Genomic DNA, 6,643 nt, shown 5'->3' with positions numbered 1-6,643 from the left:
TAGTCAGCAGTGCTATGTATTCATGGATGGAAGCCAGTCTTCCCCCCCCAATATTGGCCAATAACAAAATAAATAATTGTCCTTCATTTCGCAAGAGGTTGAATGTATCCTCACACTATGGAAAGCAACTGATTGTGCAAAACAGCGCCTCTCTGTATGTGTAATATCGAATGCAAGGGAAGCTAGCAAGCATTTGGTCTCCCTTGATAAACACTTATAAAATAATAGCCAATCAGTGTTGAACTAAACCTAGTGAGCTCAACTGTGAATGGTCCTGGCACACCCAAAAAAGTGTCAAGGAAGCCAGTTTGGATTTGGCTGCAGTCCAATCACATCACATCATGTCATATCCAGAAACAATTTGAATCTTGTTGTGTTGTTGTCCTCCAGTGACTAGCTAGCTAAAATTGTCCTAAATTAGCCATGGATGAAGATAGGGATTTGGGCTTGTGGTTTTACTTAATTCTCCATACTGGCCAATGATTATGACAGCGATTCTGATCCAACCATAAAATGTATAGTGTCTCTTGCCTGAGAGGATGGAAGTTCAATACGTAGCCAGATGTAGAAGGCTAATGTTAACCAGCTGGCTCATTATTTCCCATGAGAGCAAGTTAGGCTAGCGAGCAAGCATTTTGCCAGGTAGCCTAGGACAACAAAAACTAAAAGCATGTACTGTATGACAGAGTCATAGAACGTTTCGTCCACATGAAAGGGAGGAGGCGTTGCTAGAAATGTGACTTATAGATCTGTTATTCTCATTGGACAGTGCAGTTAGATTAACAAGAATTTAAGCCTTCTGCCAATATCAAATATGTCTCGCATTAGCCTACGTTAGCTAAACCGGTTCATACACATATACAGTGGGGCAAAAAGTATTTAGTCAGCCACCAATTGTGCAAGTTCTCCCACTTAAAAAGATGAGAGAGGCCTGTAATTTTCATCAAAGGTACACTTCAACTATGACAGACAAAATGAGGAAACAAAATCCAGAAAATCACATTGTAGGATTTTTTTATGAATTTATTTGCTAATTATGGTGGAAAATAAGTATTGGGTAGTCTATGAATCAAACACACACACCGTTGAGGACGGCTCAAAGCAGGAATGTCTTTGTGTTTTATCATAGATGTATCGTTAATACATGTACATTCTACCAGTGTGCAGCTGCATGCACTGAGCTCTCTCCCTTCCTAGCATGCAATTAAACATCCTATTTTGTACAATGGGAAAACAGACAATACAGGAACACCAGTCATTTTTTAAATCATATCAGCAGTTTATTGGAATCCTTTTCAATGGGAATCACCATGGTAACAATTAGGAGACAAACTAACAGAGAGAATGTTAAAGCAACAAATATAAGACAAATACCTAAGACAACAACATAGCAAGGCAGCAACACATGACAACACAGTATGGTAGCAACACAACATAACAACAACATGGTAGCAACACTACATGGTAGCAACACAAAACATGGTACAAACATTATTGGGCACAGACAACAGCACAAAGGGCAAGAAGGTAGAGACAACAATACATCACGCAAAGCAGTCACAACTCTCAGTAAGAGTGTCCATGACTGAGTCTTTGAATGAAGAGATTGAGAATAAACTGTCCCGTTTGAGTGTTTGTTGCAGCTCATTGCAGTGGCTAGCTAGAGCAAACTGAAAAGAGGAGCAACCCAGGGATGTGTGTGCTTTGGGGACCTTTAACAGAATGTGACTGGCAGAACTGGTGTTGTATGAGGGTTGCAGTAGATATCTCAGGTAGGGGGGGAGTGAGGCCTAAGAGGGTTTTATAAATAAGCATCAACCAGTGGGTCTTGCGATGGGTATACCGAGATGACCAGTTTACAGAGGAGTATAGAGAGCAGTGATGTGTCATATAAGGAGCACTGGTGACAAATCTGATGGCCGAATGGTACAGAACATCTATCCGCCCGAGAACACCCTTACCTGCCGATCTATAAATTATGTCTCTGTAATCTAGCATGGGTAGGATCATCATCTGAATCAGGGTTAGTTTGGCAGCTGGGGTGAAAGAGGAGTGATTATGATACAGAAAACCAAGTCTAGATTTAACTTTAGCCTGCAGCTTTGATATGTGCTGAGAGAAGGACAGTGCACCATCTAGCCATACTCCCAAGTACTTGTATGAGGTGACTAGCTCAAGCTCTAAACCCTCAAAGGTAGTAATAACACTTGTGGGAGGAGGGCATTCTTCTTACCAAACCACATTACCTTTGTTTTGGAGGTGTTCAGAACTTGGCTTGTTGGACACAAAGAAAGCTTTGTTGTAGAAAATGTAATACAAAATCTTGGGAGGAGCCAGCTGAGTATAAGACTATCATCTGCATATATTTATGGATGAGAGAGCTTCCTTTTGCCTGAGCTATGTTGTTTATGTAAATTGAGAAGAGTGTGGGGCCTAGGATTGAGCCTTGGGGTACTCCCTTGGTGACAAGCAGTGGCTGAGACAGCAGATTTTCTGACTTTATACACTGCACTCTTTGAGAGAGGTAATTAGCAAACCAGCCCAAAGACCCCTTCGAGACACCAATACTCCTTAGCCGGCCCACAAGAATGGAATGATCTACCGTATTAAAGGCTTTGGCCAAGTGAATAAAAATAGCAGCATAATATTGCTTAGAATCAAGGGCAATGGTGACATCATTGATGACCTTTAAGGTTGTAGTGACACATCCATAACCTGAGCAGAAACCAGATTGCATACCTGAGAGTACAGTACAGACATCAAGAAAGTCAGTCAGTTGATTATTGACAAGTTTTTCCAACACTTTTGACAAACAGGGCAAAAGATAAATAGGCCTATTTTTTATTTAACCTTTATTTAACCAGGTAGGGTAGTTGAGAACAAGTTCTCATTTACAACTGCGACTTGGCCAAGATAAAGCAAAGCAGTGCGCCACAAACAACAACACAGTTACACATGGAATTAACAAACATACAGTCAAGAATACAATAGAAAAGTCTATATACAATGTGTGCAAAGGAGGTAAAGGCAATAAATAGGCCATAGTGGCAAAATAATTACAATAAATCAAATGTCTTTATATAGCCCTTCTTACATCAGCTGATATATCAAAGTGCTGTACAGAAACTCAGCCTATAACCCAAAACATCAAGCAATGCAGGTGTAGAAGCACAGTGGCTAGAAAAAACTCCAGAGAAAGGCCAAAACCTAGGAAGAAACCTACAGAGGAACCAGGCTATGAGGGGTGGCCAGTCCTCTTCTGGCTGTGGCAGGTGGAGATTATGACACGACATGGCCAAGATGTTCAAATGTTCATAAATGACCAGCATGGTCAAATAATAGTAATCACAGTGAACAGGTCAGGGTTCCATAGCTGCAGGCAGAACAGTTGAAACTGGAGCAGTAGCACAGCCAGGTGGACTGGGGACAACAAGGAGTCATCATGCCAGGTAGTCCTGAGGCATGGTCCTAGGGCTCAGGTCCTCCGAGAGAGAGAAAGAAAGAGAGAAAGAGACAAGATGAGAGAGCATACTTAAATTCACACAGGACACGGGATAAAACAGGAAAAAAACTCCAGATATAACAGACTGACCCGAGCCCCCCGACACATAAACTACTGCAGCATAAATACTGGAGGCTGAGACAGGAGGGTCAGGAGACAATGTGACCCCATCCGATGATACCCCGGACGGGCCAAACAGGCAGGATATAGCCATTAAAACACTGGAGTGATAGATGTGCAGAAGATGAGTGTGCAAGTAGAGATATTCGAGTGCAAAGGAGCAAAATAAATAAAATAAATAACAGTATGTGGATGAGGTAGTTGGATGGGCTATTTACAGATGAGCTATGTACAGATGAGCTATGTACATGTGCAGTGATCTGAGAGCTGCTCTGACAGCTGGTGCTTAAAGCTAGTGAGGGAGATATGAGTCTCCAGCTTCAGTGATTTTTGCAGTTCGTTCCAATCATTGACAACAGAGAACTGGAAGGAAAGGCGGCCGAAGGAGGAATTGGCTTTGGTGGTGACCAGTGAAATATACCTGCTGGTGCGTGCTACGGGTGGGTGCTGCTATGGTGACCAGTGAGCTGGAAAGTGTGGCGTTGAGGGAGAAAGGAAATGGTTGCATATCCCAGAACCAATGTATTGCTGTGAGCGGAGGTGTGAGAGAGCTTTCAATGTTGTTCAGATGGTGGATATACTTTTTATAATGAATTATACATCGTATTTATTTATTTATTGTCCTATAAGATGGAACAGTCCACAACCCTATACCTTAGATACCCACCTGAATGACCCAGATACTATGGAGAAGTCCCTATCTGTTTTATGTGCCTGCTGTAAGTGGTCTGTATGCAGCCAAAATGCGGTCAGAGACCAAGAGCAGCACTGCCCCCTCAAGATTCTGAGCCTGCTTGGCAGGGTTGGTCCTGCAAAGCCAAAGCCCCCTAAAGGGACAGCATACTATACAAGGAAATTCTCAAAGCTGCTAATGAGAACCTTGACGACCTTGTACCTAGCCGGTGGGGATTCCGGTGGGGTGCCCCCACCCAGGTAGTGGCAGTGCTGGCAACACTAGCTGCAGTAACCCATGGGGAGGGGGTCACACTCGGACATTCAGAGAGGGGGTATATTATTGTGGCCCTGGTGGCACAAAATCTAAAGTCTGACTGCATGGAGATGCTTGGGAATATGGTCAATACGGGGGACCGTGTTGTGGATATTTCAGGGAATAGGTGTACATTTGACCTCCATCATCCAGGACGTGACAATGGTTAATAAAATCTCTCCATTTCTGCCCATTTTTTTTGTTGCACAGTTTTGCAGGCCTTCTCATACAGCTGCAACTGTATATGCATTCGTAAATCAAGACCTTTCTTGAGTTGGGCTCTGAGATGGTGCAACTGTTGAGAATGTGAGCCTATAGTTGTGTGGGGGGAAAGGGTTGAGTGTGTGTGCATATCCCACAACTGTTGAGAAGGAGTAAAGATGTTAGGGACAATATAGGATTATTCGCAATAATTGTTTGCTAATATAATAATTGCTTGCAATAATGTAATTTTGGTAATGGCGAGACTGGTGAGAGGTAAAATCCTTTGCATAAATTGCCTACATTACTACAAATATGAATAGCTAATTGTGGAAATTAAGAAACAGGATTTGTTTTAATATATATATTTTATGATTGCTGTATATAATGCAAATCAAGGTGAGGGTGATGGAAATGCATTTGGCGGTTGATCTACTTCTGTTCTGTAAATGTCACTGTGTGCTCTTTTCGAAGGATGGATCCCAGTCTTTTCAGGGCTATGGGATACGGGGGGTCGGGGGTCGTCTGTCGGGCATTGGGATGACAACACATCTCGGGATGAGGAGGGCTTTTAACGGGTGGAATAGTGAGGACCAATTGGAGGTTTACTTAGTAGCAATGCAAATATCATGGTACAGCTATATAGACACTCAATCATCATGTTATTTTTGAATGGTACATTTACAAACATATATTTTGATAAATATAATTGAAAGTTGTGTCTCATTATAGTAAGTGGTGAAATAAGTATAGCCAGTTACAACTGTAATGGCTTAGCAGATGATCAGTAGTTGCCTGGCTAAAAGAGAAGGAATATAATATATATTATTTACAGGAAACTCATTCAACAATTTTAGATGAAGTTTTGTGGAAAAAGGACTGGGGGGGAAATATATTTCTCCCATAGGCAAAGAAATTCAAAAGGGGTGATGGTTTTAATTAACAGTAATGTTGATCCAAATGTGCAAATTGTCCAAACAGATCATCAAGGAATGTGAGATCATCAAGCAGCTGCGGTCATCCCCCTCTTCAAAGGGGGGGACACTCTTGACCCAAACTGCTACAGACCTATATCTATCCTACCATGCCTTTCTAAGGTCTTCGAAAGCCAAGTCAACAAACAGATTACCGACCATTTCGAATCTCACCATACCTTCTCTGCTATGCAATCTGGTTTCAGAGCTGGTCATGGGTGCACCTCAGCCACGCTCAAGGTCCTAAACGATATCTTAACCGCCATCGATAAGAAACATTACTGTGCAGCCGTATTCATTGATCTGGCCAAGGCTTTCGACTCTGTCAACCACCACATCCTCATCGGCAGACTCGACAGCCTTGGTTTCTCAAATGATTGCCTCGCCTGGTTCACCAACTACTTCTCTGATAGAGTTCAGTGTGTCAAATCGGAGGGTCTGCTGTCCGGACCTCTGGCAGTCTCTATGGGGGTGCCACAGGGTTCAATTCTTGGACCGACTCTCTTCTCTGTATACATCAATGAGGTCGCTCTTGCTGCTGGTGAGTCTCTGATCCACCTCTACGCAGACGACACCATTCTGTATACTTCCGGCCCTTCTTTGGACACTGTGTTAACAACCCTCCAGGCAAGCTTCAATGCCATACAACTCTCCTTCCGTGGCCTCAATTGCTCTTAAATACAAGTAAAACTAAATGCATGCTCTTCAACCGATCGCTACCTGCACCTACCCGCCTGTCCAACATCACTACTCTGGACGGCTCTGACTTAGAATACGTGGACAACTACAAATACTTAGGTGTCTGGTTAGACTGTAAACTCTCCTTCCAGACCCATATCAAACATCTCCAATCCAAAG

This window comes from Oncorhynchus nerka, linkage group LG3, assembly GCF_034236695.1.
Source record: "Oncorhynchus nerka isolate Pitt River linkage group LG3, Oner_Uvic_2.0, whole genome shotgun sequence".
NCBI classification, from domain to species: domain Eukaryota; kingdom Metazoa; phylum Chordata; class Actinopteri; order Salmoniformes; family Salmonidae; genus Oncorhynchus; species Oncorhynchus nerka.
The sequence above is the reverse complement of the archived record's forward strand: the minus strand, read 5'-3'. Positions refer to the sequence as shown.